The sequence below is a fragment of the Canis lupus genome, chromosome 7 (assembly GCF_011100685.1).
Source record: "Canis lupus familiaris isolate Mischka breed German Shepherd chromosome 7, alternate assembly UU_Cfam_GSD_1.0, whole genome shotgun sequence".
Lineage (NCBI taxonomy): Eukaryota > Metazoa > Chordata > Mammalia > Carnivora > Canidae > Canis > Canis lupus.
This window is the reverse complement of record NC_049228.1, coordinates 22,578,637-22,601,374: the sequence shown is the minus strand read 5'-3', so window position 1 is coordinate 22,601,374 and position 22,738 is coordinate 22,578,637. Positions and strand designations below refer to the sequence as shown.

At 42.8% G+C, this 22,738-nt stretch overlaps 1 protein-coding gene across 2 annotated transcripts in view; it reads right to left on the bottom strand.

Moving 5' to 3' along the window:
- Window positions 1-22,738, bottom strand: part of ASTN1 (astrotactin 1) — a 296,944-nt gene that overhangs the window by 45,866 nt on the left and 228,340 nt on the right. The window lies entirely within an intron of this gene.

Here is a 22,738-nt window from a genome sequence, read left to right as displayed (position 1 = left end):
AACCCACCAAGGCTGCCAGGAGGTCAGTTACCATACAGTTAAGGGATCAGAAGTCCCCCTCATTGTGGAGAAACAAAACCAGGAATGAGGAAGGGCTCCACTGAGGAAGTCATGCCTTAGTCTGGGCCTGACAGTACTAAGCTGCCAGCGCTGAGATGGCAGGAAGAAGGAGCACCAGAATGTGGCTGACCCACTGGCTTTAGTACTGGAGACACAAAGTCCTTGATAGTCTCATGGGGATGAGACAGAGGGAAGGAAAAGACGATGCTAAATTCATAATTAGTTTATGACAATCTGTTTCCATGTATAACTTTGATGCATGATGATCAATCAAAAGATGTAGCTGGTTTGCCTAATGGTGGCCTCTCAAGCATTCTTTTGGTAGCATGCTTATTCAGAATTACATGGTCCCCATGGTCCCAAAGTGACCCTCAAGGCTGGCAACCCATGTCTCCAGCAGTTGGGCAACCTTTTCATTACTAGGGGGCAATTTGGTAGAAAAGATGCTGTTGACCACACTGAGCTTTAACTATTTCAAATAAAAATGCAACACTAGTGGAATAAGATTAACTTTTGATCCCCCAATCTGACCTTTCCAGTTACAAAATGTTTCTCCCTGAAATGCAGTGCTACTTGGATGGTACTTGCACGAGTGGGTGGCATATAAATGTCAGCATTTAAGGACCTTCATCCCACGTCTTGAATAATGATTTATAATATTTAAGGGTTAGTACTAATTGAGTGCTAGGATTTCTAGATTCTTTTTTATTTTCACAGGAAGGAGAAAAAGCAAATCCCTCCTAGGTATCAGCAAGACCCCAGGGTATCTTTCCCTTACATCAATCTGGCATCAAAAACCCATTGAGAAATACAGAAAATAAGCCACTTCAGATATATTAAGTCATGAATCCTATCTTCTTCTGAGGCTTGTAGCTATAGGATCTTGGATTTAATTTTCATTCCTATGGTAACAAGTCTACTGGAGGACAATTCAACTATTGTCTTTATTCTAGTCTAATGTCAAACAAAATAAAGCCACACAGTGAAATGGATGTCTGCCCCTGTGTGCATGTGTGTGTACGTGCACAGACCTCTAACAAAACGCACTCTTCCCCCAGTGCCAGGAACTTAAGTGATGTCAAGGAAGCTGGGAAAAAGGGATTCCTTTAAAATGGTTGATAAGAAAATTCATCATTAATATTTCCAAGTCCCTGAGGCACATCTACTGTGCTTTCAGAAGCAGTAGGAAGTGAATATTATCAACAAGCAACCAATGCTGAAATTTTGTGTGTGTAGAGGTAAGTACTCATCTCAAGGTTGTTTCCATTGCTTATTTTTTTGAGTTCAAGTCTTTTTAGATCCTTCTTGTGCTTCTGTCTTCAGCCTCTCAGGACTTTCCTTTCATCAAAAAGTTGGCTGACATCAAGCAAAAGTCAAAAGACCCAAACTGGAACTCAATTCAATTTGACAGAGCAAATACTAAGTTATTGAATGTCTATTTACAAGGTACTATGCAGGTCTTTTGAATATACAAAAATGGATTATGTGTAATCCCTACATTCAAAGGCTGTATTATCTTGTAGAAAAGATAAGACATATACGGAATTTTTTTAAAGGATCAGATAAGGGCCAGATGATATCTGGATGATTAGACCAAAAAAGCTTCATTGAGGAGGGAGTTACTGGGCTAGGCTATGAGGGATGAGAGTGTCCTTAATGACAAGAGCTACCACTTATGGTAGGAGTTGGCAACTCTCCCTGTAAAGGGCCAGATAGTAAATATTTTAGGCCTTGTGGCTCAAGCGATCTCTGAAGCAACAATTCAACTATGCCTTTGCAGTGCAAAAGCAGCCACAGACACTACCTAAGCAAATGGGCATTGTCTTGTTCCGATATAATTTTATTGACAGATACTGAAATTTAAATTTTATATAATTTTCACCTCTCATAAAAAGTCATTTCCCTTCTTACCCTTATTTTTTTCAATTATTTATGGAGGCAGAAACTATTCTTAGATGTGGGTCATAGTTTGCTGACCCCTCATCTCCTGAGTTCTCACTATAAATACAATGCTTTATGATATGTGATCTCATCGAATTCTTACACCTGTTTTGAGGGGTAGATGTTATCAGTCCATTTCCCAGATATCGAAGTGGAGCTCGGGGGGTTTAGGTCATACAGATTTCAAAGACTGCTTTGAACCACTAGGCCACATGACCTCCCAGTAATGGTAAGGAGCTTATGGGGAATGGTGGAATTAATAGGTTTTCTTCAGCCAGGGGCATTCCAAAATCTAAAAACTCTTTTAACAAATACAGGGTTTGCTATCATGGCTTGCTCACAGCGAACTCATTTTAGATATCTGTTATCATCATGTACTCTCTCTTACAAGTCATGCGGGGGGTGGATTCAGTGTTTGATAACTTCTACTCTTCAGAATATAATAGTCTCCCATATTTGAAGGAAAAAGAACAGCCTTCTAGCATTTGTTCCAACCTCTCAGTCCCCCTTCCCCCATGGCTGTCCAGAGCCCAAGTGTGGAAGGTCTTGCTAGTCCCTGTGTGTAATGTGTATGCTTGCAGACATGATTCTCTCAAAGTTGCTAACTTCTCTGCTCACCATTCTGAGCAATGATTCTCTCTCACATGGCTTCTCTACCATCTCCTGTTTAAAAGCAATTTGATGTGCTAGAGAAGATGGAAGGAAAACAGGAGTTGCCACGTTCTCCCAATGCTTGTTAGGATGATATCAGGGGGTGGTCTCAAACCTTCTTCCATCACCTTCCTTTTCTAAAAGAGCCAAATGCCTTTTACACTATCTGCAGATTGTACTGGGTTGTTGGCTTCCAGATATGATGCCGACAGCTTCATAAGACGTACTCACCTGTTAAAGATCTGTTGTGGGGGCAGCCCAGATGGCTCAGCGATTTAGCGCTGCCTTCAGCCCAGGGCCTGATCCTGGAGACCCCGGGATCGAGTCCCATGTCGGGCTCCCTGCATGGAGCCTGCTTCTCCCTCTGCCTGTGTCTCTGCCTCTCTCTCTCATGAATAAATAGATAAAGTCTTAAAAAAAAAAATCTGTTGTGTGCTCAGCACCATGCTACAGACTGTTATGGACTGTGGAGAGTTTAAATACTGACCTCCAGGAATTTGCAATCTATCAGGGATAACAAACATAATAATAGTAATATTAACAATAGCTGTCCTTCATCAGACATCTTGGCACTCTACTAAACACTTTGTCTATATCCAGTCCAGCAAAAAACAAATCCAGACTTAGTAAGGGCGTATTATTCAAAAGCGTTATTGCAAAGTAGATGGGAGGAGGGATACTGCTGTATACGAAGAGGGGATCGTTACAGTAGGGAGAACGCTCTGGTGAGGTCTGCAAGCATCTCACAACTCAGGCAAAAGGAGTTTTTCTTTTACAGCAAGCAGCAAACAAAGCTAGAAAGAATCAGCTGTGGGAAGAGGTGTGAAACTAGCCTATTCTCAGGAGAGGCATATGCTCATTCAGGCTGTCTGTGGGCCAAATGTCAGAGGTGTAACCAAAGCCTGATAAGCAACCATTTCGTTCTGATCAACCAGTGGGAACAAGCAGTTTAGATAACCCTTTATAAAGCAAAAGAATGGGGATTTCCGGAGTCTGTATCTGGCCTTCTCCCAAATAAAGGGGGTGACTATGAGTCTTACCATCATCTTATGGGGAAGGGTTGTTCTTTGTGAAAAGCTGTTGTCCAGAATGTGAAAAATGACTGGATTTCTTCATGTCCAGCTAAGATTCTTATCGACCTTAGTAGCTTGTGCTGAAACTGTCCCTACCTCTTTAATGACAGAACAGAGCAACAGAGAGGGAAATCACTTTGCCTAAGGCCACAGAGCTCTAAGTGGAAGAGGTGGAATGCGTACTTGGGCCTGTCTGACTCTAGGTGCATGATCAGTCCCACATGGTGTGGTTGAGATGGTCAGCATTACAGGAGTCTGGAGGGTCAGAGAAGTCCTGGAAGGCTTCCTGGAAGACCACATTTTAAGAACGGGCAGGAGCTGATGAGGTTTGTCAGGGACAATGTGGATCCTCAGGGCAATGGCAACAAGGCTAAAAAACTGAGGTGAAGGTGGCCAAAGGGTCTTGAGAGAGTTTCACTCTGACACCGACTTTTAAATAAAGTGACATCGGTCGCATAGGGCCACACAGAATGGGCCCCTGAAGAACCAGACCTGGAGTCTTAGGCTTGATGCAGCAGCCAGGGGCAAGCCTTTGCCAGATTGACTTATAAACCAACGCTTGAATAAACGGGAACCCGGAAGCCAAAGGGACCAGCCAGGAGGCTGTAGTAACAAGGCAGGCCTGGCAGTCTGTGCCCAGATTGGGATGACCATCATGTGGGGCAAACCAAGGGAATCTGCAGAAGAAATGCAGAGATCTGGTGCCTCATCTGGAGAGAGGAGGTTAAAGAGGAAGCTTTCACCTTATTAGAAGCTATGTAATAAAAACTCATGATTTTCCTAAGTAGGTTTCACAGAAGTTTTGTTTTTCGGATCTGCTAATAGCATTATTAAAAATAACAAATAGAGAGACAAATAAAAAAGATGCTCAAACTTTAATGCGAACAACCCAAGTGAAAGTTAAGCGGGTTTTCTTGTAAATCTTCAAAAAGGCTTTATTTAGAATTCTAATATGTATTACAAATCACCAAAAAAGATAGGTTGTGTGCAGTGTTGCCACAATGTAATTTGAACACGGAATTCATTTCTTGCAGGGTATCTTGCTGGACTGGTGTGCCAACCACCCATTTTGGAACAGAACCTAGTAGTTAACACTATTGAGGACCTACTATGGAGCAGAGGTTCTAACGGCCTCAAGACTCAGTCCTTGCAACACTCTGCAATAGTCTCATCATCGCATCGTCCCACTTCGAAGATGAGGACACCAAGGTTCAGAGGCTTTGAGGCCATTTGTTTTAATATTACGCAGCCCAATCGTTTCCTCCCCCACTTTGCACTTGTGTTTCCTTCCACATCATAGTTAGACAAGGTCTTCCAACTCAGATTTCTCTGGCTTGGTCCAGAACACCCCAGTGACTGCATTTTGCTGGGTTGTTTTCTACAACCTCTGAAGACCTTTCCTGGGATGCAAGATTTCATGCATCATGGGCCTGTAGATACCAGCTTCCGATCTATCGGCATTCACCTGCTGTTACGCGGAGCTTCTGGTGTCATTCAGATTTTAGATGACTCTCCTCCTTCTGTTTTCATGAACCTGACATCTATAAACCTGACATCTATAAATGAGCAATCTTCAGCTCCTTACTGCAGGCTGGTGTGACGTGGGGAGGAGAAGGAGGGCACAGATAAGTCCTGACGTCATGAATTAACATGCACCACACCAGTGCTCACAGCCACTACCAGCACAAACTGTTTAGTGTCAAATTTAGAATAAAAACCAATTAAAAGATAACAAGGAGACATATGCTCCGAATGACAAGAATCAGAGTATTTACAGAACTATGACCTCTAGCGACTGCAGGGAAGCATTAGTAGGTTTTACAAACCTGAATCTCCCCACCTACCACCCACCCCGCAAATTATCTGTCTTCGCCAACATCCGTAGTTCATTTCCACCCGGATGGCCTTCCCAGGAAAAACTGCTGTGATGTTTAATACGGTGGATGGACTCGTGTGTATCTGAAGACCTGAGACCATAAAGATCCCTGCCAACTTTCTTCCCCTGCACTAGTGCCAGACGATTGGTCTGGGTTCAAGATGTTTCTCCTTGGGGTTTCTGCCACAGCCCAAGTTGTTTGCGAGGTAAGAATGCAGGTGAACGTGTAGGTTCCCCACTTCTCCCTTATATCTCAGTAAGGTGTGGTTGCAGGTCAGGAGGCTCCCTTACCCCCGGCCAAAAGTGAGATCTGGCTAGGGAGGATGGACATTTCAGAAAGGTGGGTTTGCGGCCTCTGGATCCCCAGCCTTGTCAGCATCAAGAAGCAGATTATACTACCACAGAAAGCAAAAATTCTCCTACTCAGAAATCCACGTCAGACTGGTTCAACCTGTGAGCCGAAGAGCTTTCAATTCTTGCTGTTCCACAATGAAGGACGTCACCCCAGGACCCACAGGCTCTACTTGTGTCCACCTAGGAGATTGCTGTGGGCAAATCTTGCATGGCTCACCCCATCCTCACCTTCTACATCCCAAGAGTCACCATTTGGGGGACATTTCCCAAATTATTGTCAAAGCCACACTACGCTTGATATTTCTTCTTCTTAGTCCAGACTTTCAACACTTCCCATTGCTCTCCTCCAACATTTTCCTGATGGTCAACCTGTCTCTAGATTTTATGTCTCCCAATTACCCTCCACACTTACTGAATATATGCTTCTTTGTTTGTTTCTGTGTGTGTGTGTGTGTGTGTGTTTAAGATTTTATTTATTTACTAGAGAGAGAGACAAAGTAAGGTACAAACAGGGTAAGGGACAGAGGGAGAAGCAGACTCCCTGTCAAGCAGGGAGCCCAACAAGGGGTTCCGTCCCAGGACCCTCAGATCATGACCTGAACCAAAGGCAGATGCTCAACTGCCTGAGCCATCAGGTGCCCGCCAGAATGGATGAGTTCTAAACCACAATGAGGACAATGCCTTTTCTCTGTCAAAATCTGTTAGTCATTCTCAAATGACTTTAAGGTACAACTAAGGGAACTGGGCATGGCCAGCAGGCCCTCTATACCTGTTCCTGGCCCGCCTCTACCCCTACCTCCCCTGAATTTCCTGCACCCCTGGGATTCTTGTGTCTGCTTCACTCCTACTGAGACAGTCCTTGCCCCAGAGGCTACCCGCTAACGTCCACTCCCACATACCGCTCCCCAACCCAATTCTCTGGCCAGGCACCAGTTCCTCTGGGAAGGTTTTCTCAATCCTGCCCCTGTCTGGACTAGGAGCCCCTCTTTGGTCCTTCCTCTTCTCAGGTCTCATAACTCTTATCATACTATTATAATTTCTGATTACTGGACACTCTTCCCTATAGTTTATGAATAACTTCATAATGACTATGAACAGTCAGGGCCTGGCTCTTATTCATCAATATATTCTGGACACTTAGCATAGGGCCTGGCAGTCAATACATTTTTAGCAGTAGATATCAAGTGCTTGCTAACTTGTAGACTGGAACTCTCTCTTTCCAGCTAAGAACTGGGCAGAGTGAAAATTTTATCTTGTTTGCCATTATGCTAATAATGCCTAGCAATAATGGAACTGTTAAGAGGAGCTCACATCATGTCAGATCTGGCATCCTTATCGAGTGCTAATCCTGGGTCAGCAATATGGACAGATCAGAAATATAAAGAGAGGCACCAGGAGAGTAGAAATAAGGGCCCAGAGCCCTCATGGGTTTCAGCACATGGAGGAACAGACGCATGGCTTTGTGAGAGTGGGACAATCAGTGGCCGAGTCTGGGTTCTGCACTTGGTGACCACAGCTGTGACCACAGCCAAGTGTCTTCACATCATGGGCCCCAAGCACCCCCTTCTGGGATTAGCGGTGCTGGACTGCCAGTGGGCAAGGAGGATGGTGAGAGAGTCCTACTCTAAGGGCACATGGTCTGCAGGCAGATGTCCCCAATGGGGAATGCTTCCTCTGTTCAGCACCCCGAGAGTCAGGGATGATACATTCACCCTGCATAAATGCCCCCCGAGGGACACAGCTCTGGTTTGCAAGGTGTCTTTCATGGTTTTACAATTCAGAGTGCCTGAGAACAGCTCACAAAAGGCCCTTCACCAAACAGGGTCATAACATGTAACCTACCTCTTCCCTTCATAAAGTGCTGAGAAATACGGTGCATGTGAAATACTAATCATTGGAAGTTACCGTCATAATGATTTCTCGGGGCCTTTGTGGTTATAATATGTTATGATTCTCTAAGGGAACGAGGCAATGATGTTTGCCCTGTTGGTCTCCCTGCTCAGCAGGACAAGACACACGCTTCTTTGCCACAGTCTCCCTCTGATCCCTGCACCTCTTGGTGCCTCCTCAAAGCCCCCTCTGCTGAGTTCCCCTCCACCTGCCACCTTGACCCCATCTCTACCTGTGAGCCATTCAGGCCTTTGTCCTGGGCCTGATCCTCTCCTCTGTCATCCTCCCTAGGTGAGCTCATGCATCCCAAAGCTTTAGACACTGGCTGAATTCTGTGGACTCACAGATTTGCCTTATGAGATGCAGGAGGACTTCGAGCATATTACATGTGACCGCAGCATTTGCCTCAATGGCTTCCTTTCCAGCAGCCTAGCTGGGGTTTTTGTGATTCTGTTTGGCTAACCTCAGCCTTTCTGGCCTCCAGCCAGGCAACAGCTTCCTTGCTCAGGTGGCTCTGACCCCACTGTGCTTCCCCACCTCAGGCCTTTGCACTGGCCATTCCCACTTTGTGATGTCTTTCCATCAGCTCCTCTTCCATGTCTCAGCCAAAGTGCCACTCACACCTGCCCTGACGGCTCTCTCTAAAGTAGGCACTGCCTCTGGCACCTGCTGTCAGAGCACCTTCTTCACCCCCCCCCCCACATAGCAGCCAGAGTTCCTAATATTTTGTTCATTCTTCATTTGCTTGTTTAGTCTTCTCCATGAGAGCAGGTCCCCTGCCCCTTCTACAGTGTTGTTTGCCCAATACCTGCACAAAGGAGAGATTCAATAATGATGAAAAAAAAATCACTAAAGTGTAAAAAAAAAAAAAAAAAAAAAAACAGCTGGTGGAATTATAGGGGAGATTTTTTGTGGTTTCAGTCTGCTTTGGTGGTTAGCTGTTGATCATGAATGACCTGAGCCCACCCGGCAAATGCAGGATACGTGACCTATGCAGGTCCCAATGTGTTAATTACCCTTGAAGAGAGAGATGGTGGATGGTTTGAAGGAATAGCATCTCCTTTCTATTCAGCCCTGTAAAAGAATGCAGGGGCCAGTAGAGCTGGGAGGCTGGTGTCTCCTGATATCCTCATCCACATTACTGTGATCAATATTGAATGTGAACCCACTGTGAGCAGAAGCTACAGCAACATCTGTGGGGAGTTGCAAAGAAGTGGGCCGAGTCCCTGCTCTCTGAGGGAGGAGGCAAAGCCAGCCAAATAAAAATACATAAAGCCATAAATGCCCCCAACACATCAATATATATAGAACCAATTACCACAGTAATCGACTGGATTTGTAATAAATTGACAGGAGGGGTCTTGGCAGTCAGCGCAGCCGGTGGAAGCGCACTCACAGAGTGACTTTATAAGCTGCCCCTGTGGAATCAACCTGACTACAGAAAAACCCCAAGGAAGCAGAAAAATGTCAAGGGAGTCTGGGCTGTTGGTTTACCAGATTAGGTTGTTTTTCCCTGTCACTGGCACTCACACTTCAACTACCAAGCACATATTTTAACTGGCAGATTTACTGAGAAATTTAGCTAAAGAAATGCTTCTTTCTGCTTCTCTTTTTTTCACTTTGTTATTGTTTTTTTTTTTTTTTATCAGCAAAAACAAAATGTTTTAAGGTCTTTTTTGAACCTGCTTGATTTTGCGATTGCCTTAGACAGAGGGCTCCTGTGGCATCACATTCTAAGTGCAGTGAATACTGTCCCTGGCTGGACTGAATCAAGTTGATGGGTCTTGTGTGGTTATGACTTTAGCCAAGCCGTCTACTCCTTTCTAGTTACCCTGGGCTTTGGGGGAAGCCTGTTTAGGTAAGTACTGCCCCCTCTTGGCTTCAGTTGGCAGTCAGCATGCCACAGAGCGGTCTACAGACGTCCTTCCCAAAGCTGCAAGGTCTGGGCATCCCGAGTGTCCCCGCCTAGCCCAACAGCATCTCTCCCCAGAAATGCTTTTATGTTACCAGAGGAGTCTCTCCTTTAAAGCTCTCCACACATGTCCCTTTGCTTCCCTCCTTGAGCATGTCCCAGGCTACTCCTGCGAGCAGCTGCCACCAGCACAGATTCTTTGGTAGTTGACAGAACGTGCACTAAGCCTGCCCCCGAGAAACTGTCCAAGGAATGGGATAAACTCTCAAGAGTTTATGGTGGAAAGTATCTTCAGGATCTTGCAATGGCTTCCTCTGTCTCTTCTGTGGGTCCCCCTGAGGGCTCAACCATGCTGTCCCATAGATACTGACTAGCCAATTGCAAGAAGAAAAGAGGTAAAGTAAGGCTGGAGGATGAAACAGTCAGGCTCTACTTCAACATCCAGAATTCCACAGTGGGTTAGGAGCCCTCTTTTACGAAGCACCATACTCCTGATGCCTAGCACTGTGCCTGATGTACAACACTCAACGCACATTTCGGAATGAATGCATAGCATCATTACCTTGCGAAGGAACTCAGCCTTCCCTCAAGCTGCTGTTGCCTGAGGTCTCTATGTCACTGAATCTGCTGGCAGCAACTTAGCAGTAAAGTCAAAGTGCACTTGGCAATTTTTTAAGAGTGGAAAGTTGATCTGATCAGGGAACTATCTTCCCCTCATTGGTAACAGAGATAGAAATGACATATTCTGGAGCCTCTGACTTTTGTGGCATTAATCATCTACCCTTTATAGTATAGCTGGCACTTGGGGCCAGGTTTGAAAATGGTGTCAACTACTCTCATTTTTTCGAAATTAATTACTTACCTGATCCATTTCTTGCTGATTTCTTTGACATTAGTTTTTCTTATGTATTTTTAAATTTTCTCTTTAATTTATAATCTTCTAATAATTGAACCAACTTCCCAAGAGTTCCATGAGATTCAGGAAGACTGTCTCTGACAACAGAGGAATGGGAATTAGGAATGAACCAGAAATGGTGAGTGGCTAAACAGATCAGCTTAAATGAACAGGGTTTGTTGATTTGATGGTTTAAGTCAAATGGTTTTATGTTTTGTGTTTCAGTTTAAACACAAGTCATGTGTTATACCTGATACATATCCTACTATCCTATATCCCACCCCACCCCACCAAGAAAACTTTCCAACTTGCTTTATAAAAGAAAGGTAATTTCAGGAAAAGTGGTAAAAGAAAGGCTGGTATTGGCTCCTAGAACATCAAGGGGTAGCCAGTAATTTGGAATGACTACCACAAATGGGAGGTCCACATGTGGATTTACTCCATTCCAGGTATTTAACCCTAGTCCTACCTGGTGCCAATCACTGGGCTTTAAGGTCTAGCCTATTCTTCTAATGCCAGACTTCACGACGTATCACCCCCACCTTTCCTCCCCATACCCACAAAACAATCAAATCTGGAGATGGGGATGAGGGGTGATGAAAGGGTAGGCTGGTGCCAGAGGCTCTGGGGGCAAGGTGTTCAAGGAGATGTTATCTTAGACATATACTGTCACTTCTCTTGGGAAGGGGAGAGGAAGAGATAGAGTATGGCATTGACTCATGTACTCATACCATCAGCATTGACCGACTGACTGCTAGATGCTGTGCATGGTGTTACACATTGCTGGAGATGTGGTAGGTGTGGGGAGTGAACCCAGAGATTAGCTGAGGTTTCTCTACAGTAGGCTCTACTTTGTTAGACAGGGGTCTAACAAAAACAGAAAACTACTAACAAGTTCTCTCTTGGTCCCAATATCCACTTCTGTTGGAGCTTTAGCTGTAAATAGGGCCAGGGTTCCACCTCTGGGTCACCAGAAGAATCTGCATAAAGATGCAGGCAGTAGAGCCAGACAGCAAAGGTTTTGAATCACAGGTAAAAAAAGGAGGCTGGTACAGCTGGACACATTCATGAATTTTTTCCCCCTTTGTGGAAGGCACCTGGCAGCTCCTTTGCACTTAAAAGGCAGAAACACCCAGGCTGCTTATCAAAAAGGCTACCCTGGGGATCCTTTTCCAAAGAGAGCACATGCCCTACCCCAACCAAAAAAAAAAAAAAAAAAAACAACAACAAAAAAAAACAACTCTCTTTCATATGGGCAGGAGAAATTGTGCTTATTTCCTGATCTTTTCCCAGCAAAGAGACCACAACTGGAACTGAAAATGGTTGTGAAAGGATGAGATGTTGACCTTGATTTTTGGAATGAAGATTTGGGCTTTCTGTTCCATTAGCCTAATTAGTAGGTGTTTTGTGACTTGTAAAATATACACTAGTGTTTCTGTGAAGAGCGATATTACCTAGGGTAAGTTTTATTGATATCCCTTTGAAATTTTTATCAGTTATTCTTTTGTTCAAAAAATAATAAGCTGAACTGAAAATTTATTCAAATAATTCTAATAATATAGTAATAATAATATGAAGACTCACAATGCATTGAACACTTACAGAATGTTAGACATTGTGCTTCACATATAATTACTGTATTCAATCCTTATCCAATCCTCACTTGTAAGATAAGTACTAATAGCCCTGTTTTACAGGGCATGGAAATTGAGGCTCACAGCCATTAAGGAAACTTCTCAAGAGCCAAAGCTAATAAAAATTTTTATGCAAAATTGCTTGCCTTTAAACACTTGTTACAAACAACTACTCTAAACTTCTTCTACTGCAACATCAGTTGAGTTAACCTGTTCAGCCATGAGTCAGGCATTTTTAAATGTTGCATTCTGTTATTAGAAGTAGAAATCACTGGCAGAGTACATAGAGTCACAGAACATTAGAAGTAGAAGAAATTCTAAGTATCATATAATTCAGGTTAGTTATTATACAGGTGAGATTATTTTGAAGAGGGTTAAGTAACTTGCCCCAGGCCAGGTGGCTAATGGCTCAACTGAGATCAAGAACACAGATCTCTTGATTCCCCACCAGTGCGTTTTCCTTCCACATGCCACCTTAGAGTAGGACGGGCAGAAGAGACATATTACTACTTAAGAAACAAGCCACTTGGAATGCCTGGATGGCTTAGCGGTTCAGCGTCTGCCTTCGGCTAGGGGCGTGATCCTGGGGACTTGGGATCGAATCCCACATCGGGCTCCCTGCATGGAGCCTGCTTCTTCCTCTGTCCTATGTCTCTGCCTCTTTCTGTGTCTCTCATGAATAAATAAATAAAATCTTAAAAGAAAAAGAAAGAAACAAGCCACTCATCCCCAAAGAATGAAAACCCCAAGTGATGTCAAGTTCAGATTTTCACATTTGATGTGGAATATGCCATTGCATCACCATCTATCTTGCAAATTTATATCCAACTTTTTTTTTTTTTCAAAAATAAGCTATTAGTTGTGGAGTGGAGCATATAACTTACAATCAGAGATAAAAGTGCTGGTAGATATATGTATTGTGCCTTCTGCTGATTTCTCTTGGGTCTATTATCACCACAGCCATCCCACCTGAGCACTGATCTATAGGCTGGATAAGAGACAATGGGCTAATATAACACTATATGTTGACTCTACTGGAAATAAAAGTTTTAAAAAAAGAAGATGGGCTAAACACACAGGTCCTATCTCAGCTTGTTGAATCTAGGAAACAACAAATTTGGCTGGAAGTAGGCTTTCTTCTCTTCATCTTCCATCAGAGATCCAGGCTCCTCTCTTCATCACAGTTATATTGGGTATCAGACTGATACTTACCAAGTAACTTTATAGGCTCTACTAGAAGCATTATGCTAGAAGCGATGAGAATTTTAAAAAATTATACGCCTTTGCATTTGCTATTTCCTCCATCTGGATGGTTCTGTCCCAGTTCCTTCTTGTCTTTTCCAGGTCTTAGCTAAACCCTATCCCCTTATCACCATCGCTGAGCCTCTCTGTGGCCACCATCTTAATCAGCTCTCAATCCAACTTCTATCACATCACTTGGTTTCAGTTTCTTCACAGTATCTCTCACTATCTGGAATTACTGCTTTCATTTATTTGTTACCTGCCACTGTCTCTCTTCACTAGTATATAAGCTCCATAAAAGCAGGAAACCTTTTGTGTCATTCATCATTAAATGCTTAGTGCCTAGACCAATGTTTAGATATGGAAGGTGTTAACTAAATGAATAGGTAAGCTCTCTTCCAAGAAGCAATCAATCAAGTTGTGAGGGCAAAGCTTACATGTCTGGAGTAGAAAATAATCCAGAATACTATAATTAACTACTAAATTGTATGTATACATGATATGTCACTATTGTCAGGCCCATAATTATATGATGGCAATTTGACATCACTACCACATTTGTCCCATTAACTAAAATGCTAGCCCTATGTTAATATGAAACTCTATAACCATTAGTGGTTTCTACAAGAAAAAAAAATGGTGTCCTCTTGATATACTAATTAAAAAAAAAAAAAACCTAGAGAATGCTTGAGAAAGGAAGATGAAGACAATGTTGCCTACAGTACAAAGTTTAGAAAAATCACCTTATCACCTTTAGTCCTGATTGCTGGCCTGTTTCCAATTCCCTTCAGTGCCTAAGGGCTTAAGACTGTTCAATTCTGCACACAAGCCTACCGATCAATGGCTTAATCAGAGAAAAGTCCTAGTCCAAAGTGAAAACCATTCAGTCTAGTCCTCTTATCTGTGACACTCCTCTGTGGGGATGACACCAGGACATACCCCCGGAGGCCACTGTGCCATGGCTCCAGCATTAAAGTTCCTGCATTGGACAGGACGAACAAAGATGATGAGGGAACCCATTCTCTGTTCATCTTTGAGACAGGTCTATCACCTAGCTGTTCAAAGGTCCTTGGACTGGCAGCATTGGCATCAAGTGAGAGCTTGTTAGGCATACAGAATGTCAGGCTCCACCCAGACTTACTGGATCAGAATTTCCAAGTTAACAAGATCCCAGGTGTTATGTATGCACAATTAATTTTGAGGAACACTGCCATAGAAGAAAGCGAAAACTACTCCAGCTACTGTGCCATCATCACTAATCATGGCCCCCAAATCCCACAACAATAAAAAATCCTGGGAACTCAAGGTAAAAGGCAGTGGATCCACTATGAAGTCTAACCAGGGTTGACATCTGGCGTTGTTGCATTCGTCTTAGACCAATGGCCTGGCTTCAATTATGTCCTAGTCCCACCTCCATTTTGTTCACTAACCTTCTTACTGTAATCTCTTCTTGTGCCATTGGCAGGCAAAACGGCATGCAGCCACCTGCAATCTATCTCAGGAAGGCAAGACATTCTTCTTGTCCTGGCTCTCCCACGGACTAGTTATGTGACCACTTGCAAGTTATTTACGCTTTCTGAGACTCGATTTCCTTATCTATAAAATGGGGGAGGGTAAGACTTCAGGATTAAATGAGAAAAGTCTATAACATGCTGTTTGGTTATATTATTCATGATGATGTCTTCCTTCAGCCTACAGATCCAGTTAACTCTGGACTCTGCATCAGAGCCTAGGGACTCGAAGACTCAAATTAAACCTCACCCATATGTTAGGAAAGCTTAGCTCCTTTTCAAAGCCTCTGTTTATGATACCACCAGGCTCAGCTTCAGCAGCACCTTCACCAGGCCTGTCTGCCTGGGAAAGCCATAGAACAGCTGTCTCCTCTAAACCCAAATCCCCTCTCTGCTCTCTACAGGGCTTTGCATATAGCAGGCCTGCAGCAAATGTTTGAGGAATAAATTAATTAATCATTTAAAGAAAATAGCTATATGCCATAATTGCTTTGCCACTAGAGTGCTAACGTCATTGTTGTAAATGTGCATAAAAAGAGCCTTTGGAGCTGGCTTGCAACCCTAGGCTTGTAAAACATAAAGCATTATAGAAACTTACGTTATCACTCTTTGTTGGATTTCTTTCTTTTTTTTTATTTTTTTTATTTTTTATTTTATTCTTTTTAATTTATTTTTTATTGGTGTTCAATTTACTAACATACAGAATAACCCCCAGTGCCCGTCACCCATTCACTCCCACCCCCCGCCCTCCTCCCCTTCTACCACCCCTAGTTCGTTTCCCAGAGTTAGCAGTCTTTACGTTCTGTCTCCCTTTCTGATATTTCCCACACATTTCTTCTCCCTTCCCCTTTATTCCCTTTCACTATTATTTATATTCCCCAAATGAATGAGAACATATAATGTTTGTCCTTCTCCGACTGACTTACTTCACTCAGCATAATACCCTCCAGTTCCATCCACGTTGAAGCAAATGGTGGGTATTTGTCATTTCTAATAGCTGAGTAATATTCCATTGTATACATAAACCACATCTTCTTTATCCATTCATCTTTGATTTCTATATTGTGTCCTGAACTTAATTAGATTTTTATGCCATTTACCACAATTATGTAAGTTAGCCTACAAACTGCACCAGCATCAAATGCACAAGAGTGGGTCTCTGCTGACCAGCACTCAGAGACCAGGATCAGAAGGCTGGCTGCCGATCCAGCTATTGTTTTTGCTTCAGCCATAGCAGAAATTTATTCATTATTCTGGGGAGAGGGACCAAATGAGTCTGTCTGAGGCTCTATCCACCCAAAAACAAATCCATGGAAAGTGGAAAAAAACAAGTCAATGGAAAATGGAAAACATGGCATCCTGTGTGGTGGAAATACAATGCCACCTAGGTGGTATACTTCCTCCTTTGACTCTAATCTAACTTAAGACTTCTTGGAGCTAGAGGGTCACCTAATGGAAAAAACCCTCAGCTTTGTATCATGGAAGAAGAAGCTGTTCTTCTTAACTTTCCCCACAGAAACGAGGCAACAGATTAGCAACAAACAAACAAACAAAAGCCCAGTGGATTATGGGACGAGAAAGTGCAGCAGAAGAGTTTTCTTATTGCCACTTGTCAACCCACATAACCTCACTGATGTGTACCAAAGGCAATGGCAAGGAGAGATAATGACAAAGGTCAGATCTAAAGTAACAATGAAAGTGGTATTGGAAAAGGAAAGGAAGAAAGCCCTGAGGAAATCCACTCGTGAATGGAATATTGAAAGAAAGAAAGAAAGAAAGAAAGAAAGAAAGAAAGAAAGAAAGAAAGAAAGAAAGAAAGAAAATGTACTATGCTTAGCTTGTCAGGTGGTAGATTAAAATTAAGCCTTTGGAAGTTCTTATTTGAAGAAGATTCAATTTTTTTTTTCTTTTTCGGTCACTTCTCTGGAATCTACAGATCTATAGCTCTTTATTGGTTTCTTCTGAAGTAAGAACAAAATAAAGGATTCATTCCTTCCAAAACAGTGGATGCTAATTATATGCCAGGCACTATGTCAGGGATAAAGACTCAAATACTAATAAGACATGATATTATTTTGCACTTCCTCCCAGGTTTCTATCCAAAGTTCAGCTCTCTGTAGATAGCAATTATACATTTTGTTTTGGTTATTTTAAGTTAACTTTGTAAGCCTTCACTCAAGGTAACGCAAACTTTTCAGAATATATTTTTTCAATGTGTTACAAGAGTTTGATTGTAAACATGGCACATGTTTATTGTGGGAAAACCAATACAATTTTTAGTACAAAAAATAAAAGTCTCTACCCCATAGCCCTCATCTTGGAGCAAACAGACAATTTGTTCTCATATATACACAAATAAAGCTATTTTGAGATTATACACATATGTTTCTCTCTATATAGATATGTATACATACATATACATACTGTATACACACATCCATAGGCATATTTTTAGTGAGAGACTAGAAGATTATATATATATTTATATGTATGTGTATTGGCACATATTTACATATATAATTTTTAAAACAGATGAGACCCTAATATATCTCTTCTGCAATTTGCAATTTGCTCTTGTTCATTTCCCAATGAACTCTTCTGCAATTTGGTTTGTTCATTTCCCAATGGCTAGGAATAGAATATGTCTGGATGGATACACAGGAAACTGGTAGCAATGGTTGCCTGGCTGCCTCTGGAGAGTAGAACTTGATCACAGGGAAATAAGAGTGGGAGGAAGATTTATTTTTCACTTTACTCCGTTTTATACATTTTGAATTTTTAAATAAATAATCTTTTTAAACTAAAAAAAAGGAGAGAACTATGGTAAGTGCTGTCAAATCTATTACCATGGGAGACAGTCATACAAGGGAATGAAATGACAAGAGGGGAAATGTGAAGAGCATCACCAAGGGATACATACAAGGCAGCAAACAACTCTGCCCAGAGCATCAAGGGAGGTGTTAGGAGTGGTGGCATATGAGCTTCCCTCATCTGGAAGAGCAGGAAGGACGGCTCCGTAGAATGGAGGCAGAACACAGGACAAGGCAGCACATACACATAGTCTCTGAAGTGTGGCAAGTATCAAAGCCCTCTTCCAAATCTTCATCCTGAACCCAGAGTTAGGGCCTGACACTGGGACAGGTATCATTTAATTGCAAATGGCAATTTATACAGCTGAAGAGGGCAATTAAAAAATGAAAGTAAGAAACAGAAATTGTAGCCAGGAAGACTAATTTGCTAATCTTAAGGGGCTACGGAAAGGGGAAGATCCTCCCAGAAATTACGCAACTGAACAGAGACATCTGGGAAAGGAGACACACAGCGAACCCCAAGAGGAGAAGGGACAGGGATCCAAGAAGAAATTTCTGAGACAGAAACTCAGTGGTGAAGACCTCAATGAGCATATCTATGGCCTTAGACTGGGGCAGGGAGGGAGCCTCTGAGGTCTTCCACTGTCTGCAAGCAAATGCAAGGGTTGGGATTGAGAGCAAGCAGCCTAGTATCCAAGGGGAGGACACTTGGTGTAGGGAGTGGCCAGTGACGCAGCAGCTGGAGAAGGCAGAGGTGTGGCAGGCTGAATAAAGGCTCCCAAAGATGCCTAGAGCCTGATCTCTGGAATCTGTGAAGGTCACCTGTGAATGGCAAAAGGAACTTTCCCGGAGAAGCTTAAATGAGGACTCCTGAGATGGGGAGATTATCCTGGATTATCTGGGCAGGCCCCATGCAATCCAAAGGGTCCTGATAAGAAAGAGGAGGCAGGAAGAGTCCTGGCAGAGAGCCAGGTGACTCAGAGATCAGAGTGACACACCTTAAACATGGAGACGGCCACAAACCAAGGAACACAGATGCCCTTGAGAAGCTGGAAGGGGCAAGGAAGGGACTCTGCCCTAGAGCCTCTAGAAGGAGCTACCTTACTATACCTTGAGTTTAGCCACTGAAGCTGAGTTTGAACCTCTGGCCCCAGAACAGGGAATAAATTTATGTGGTTTTAAGCCACCCAGTTTGTGGTGATTTGTCACAACAACCCTAGGAAACTAATACAGGGAGCAAGGTCATGCTCATGTTGGGAAGGCAGCTAGAAGTTAGTGAAGGACTTCAGGCCAAGGAGTCATGTGGTTAAGTGGTGTTTTAAGAAGATAGTTGTCATGTGGACTGGACCAGAGAGGCAGGAAACTGAAGAAAAGGAGCCACGTGAGGAAGCAGCCTCAGTTCTCATGAGAGCTGATACTGTAAACTCATACAACTTCGAGAGATGGACAGGAAGAGACACCTGTTGGAGAAATATTTAGGTGGTAAAAAAGAATAGCACTTTGTAAATGGGTGAATATGGTGGATGGAGGATGGAGGAGTCATAAAGTGACCCCTCACTTTGTGTCGCGATCCCACAGCATAGTGGACAAATGTACTAGTGGATACAGAGAAAAGAGATGGTGACCACTTAGATCCCCACAGAATATCCAGGTAGAAATGCTCAATACTCAAGGGCAGATGAGGTCTTGAATGTCTGGGAGAAGCGAAGAATTGGAGATGTAGGTTGAGGTGGAATTGAAGAGAATCCCTCAGCAACAGTGAAGCTGGATATTACAGAGGAAATTCTGGAAACAAAGCAAAATGTAATGATTTCTTTAGAGGTGTAAGGGGAAAAAAAAAGAATGAGAAATAAAGACCAAGAATTATAAAGAGAATCTGCAAGAGAATAGAATCAGGGACTCCAAGGGAAGACAGAATTTTTGAGAAGGCAGACCTGGTCAAGAGGGACAAATTCTTCAGCAGGCATAGATAAAATAATCATCGGATGGAAAAGTGAACCTCTGATTAAGAAGCCTTTGATTCCCTTCTCCAGAGCTGTTTCTGTAGAGTGAAAGGGGTTGAGAGCGAATAATAATAATTTGAAAAGTGAAAAGAAGTTGAGGAAGTAGAGAAAAGGTGTATAAACCACTCACTCAGTAAGTTTGGTGGTAATATGTTGAAAGGAAATAGTGGTAAAAGAGTTGTATGTTTATGAAATTATTATTTTTTTGTGGGGAGACAGAAGGCTGAGGGAGGAATAATTCAAGTGGCTGAAGGATTGTAAAGATGAAGACACTAGGGATCCTTGGGTGGCTCAATGGTTTAGTGCCTGCTTTCGGCCCAGGGTGTGATCCTGGAGTCCTGGGATCGAGTCCTATATCAGGCAACTTGCATGGAGCCTGCTTCTCCCTCTGCCTGTGTCTCTGCCTCTCTCTCTCTCTCTCTGTGTGTGTGTGTGTCTCATAAATAAATAAATAAATAAATACATAAATAAATAAAATCTTTTAAAAAAAAGATGAAGACACTATTGAATGAATGGGGTCTAAGAGGAAGCAGAGAGGGATGGGTACTGCTGCACAGGTGGAGAGTTTAGCCTGAAGAAGAATTCATTACACTTTCTGAGGCAGGAGGGCAAAGAACAATGAGAGAAGGTAAAAGTCAGTTTAGCAGTGGAGAGGGGAGGCTGGGAAATTTCAATGCTAATAGATCTTATCTGCTCTGTAAAAAAAAAAAAAAAAAAGGAGAGGCTAATCTTAAGCAATGAGAAATAGAAGTTTATTTTTTGTAGGTTTTAGTCAAACTTACCAAAAGACAGATGTTCCTAAATATTGGTATGGCCAAACCATATAGTGGTAGTATGACAAATAAGTGCATGATGAATGGAAGGCTGCCTTCTGAGGATCTGGCCAAAAATATCCATCTGTGAGTTTTCGTCAGTCAGGCAGAACTAGAGCACTTTGCATGTCTATAATAAAACCCACTTGGAAATCTGCCACACCAGAAGGGCTCTTCCTACCGTTTCCACAGCTGCCGCCACCCCTTCTACCACCACCACCAATAACCACAATAAACAATTATTGGGGGCTCGCCATGTGCCCTGCTCTGTGTTAGACTCTGGGAATTTAAAGTTGACTAAGGCATGAACCCTACCTTTGAGAGATTTTGTAGGGACTTATAGAGAGGAGAGGGCAACCTTGACCCTAATGCCTGACCTGGGAAAAGTGCTCACATAAAGAGGGACTTATAAGGATCCATAAAATATGAGAGCTGGAAAGAAACACAAGATGGCATTATAGCAAGATTCCAACAGTGAACTAAGCAAAAGTCACCTGACAGGTGCTAGAGGCCCAACCCGTAAGTCCTGTGCATTTTCCATTTCATTTCACCCCTAATCAACCTCCTTTCCTTTTCATTTGGTGAGCAATTTTAGGTATCTGATCACAGGTGCAAAAGTAAACAACAGAGGAACCCTTTTTACTAGGAGGTTTTGAAAGCTGAAGCAGGCAAGAACATATAATCAAAAGACTTGAGTCCAACAAGATGTCACTTTTATGTCATGGGCGGTATAGCCCTCTCAGAATACTTGTCACCACTAGCGTATAAATCCCATTCTGGAGCAATCCCTTCAGAGTGCAGACGAGTGGAAGAAAATCTTCCTTTGTTTTACGTATTTATGAGTCTTCATCATCAGCATACTTCATGCTTTTGGAAGAAAAAGAAATTAGTGCCTAGGGAGGAGAAAAACATTTAAGAGTAATATGCAGACCAAACAACAGAAGAGATATAAAGTCTATGATGCAGAGTTAGACAGGGGGTTGGGTAATATACATGGACAACTGAGAGAGATCTAAGCAGACATACTAAAATGTTTGAATATCTTCCAAGATCAATAACAGGCAAGGGGTTGTATACGGAATACCTAAGAGAACTAAAGTCACCAGTTGGAGTGTGACAAAATGAACTCCTACATGGTAAGAATGGCTTGGGATCAAGATAGGTAGGACACAGTGCCAAGGTCATAGATACATCTCCTCCCTGGGCTCAGTGTTTAACTTCAAGGACACTGCAATGCTCAGGACAGAAGCAAGGAATAGAACCAGGAGTTCTGGGGAAGGTCAGACTCATTTCCCAGCAGTCCCAGAACCTTGCCATCCCTGAACCATTGGCAAACAGAAACGGGAGGAATTAGCCTTTTGGTTCAATCACTAAGCTCTGGCACAGAAATGTAAGAAAGCTGTGCCAGCTGAAACTGGTCTTATCTACATTTGCTTACATGACACTCCTTTCTTGGCAAACTGGAATCGGAACAATTTTAAGAGACTGAAGTTTGAAAGGATGCTAGAAGCCTGTGATTGTGTCTTTGAGTTTAGAGGAATCAGGGCTTGGGGGGAAATGCCTGTAACAATTGGAGCCCAGACACAAGCCTTTTGCTTCTTCTGTAAGAAAATGCCCAGCCAGAAGAGAGGCCCTCATGCCTCTGCTACCTATCGAGCAAGACAAAATAAAAATGTGTATGGAGCTCAGAAAGTCAAGAGCATCTCAGCATGGAGGCACATTTTCTACCACAGCATTGCTGACACACAGGGTCCCCCATTGCAGAGGGACTCTTGATCATTAAATGTTAAGATGACCTACTTCTTCAGTTTCCATTGCACTAATTTCATCGCTTGCCCTTTTGCAACTCACACATCCATAACGTGCCCTCATCAGAATGCCATGAGGATAAGCTCAGAAGAAATTCCATGAATGGCAATTCTACATCAGTCTTGGTTTATCAGAATACGTATTTGCCAGCCAGTACTCCTCCCATACCAGAAGGTGAATTCACAAGGTTTGAATAATTCCAATTTCTTATACTTACTTGGACTGAATACTAACTAGCTATCAAACAGTGGACAAAGATTTATTT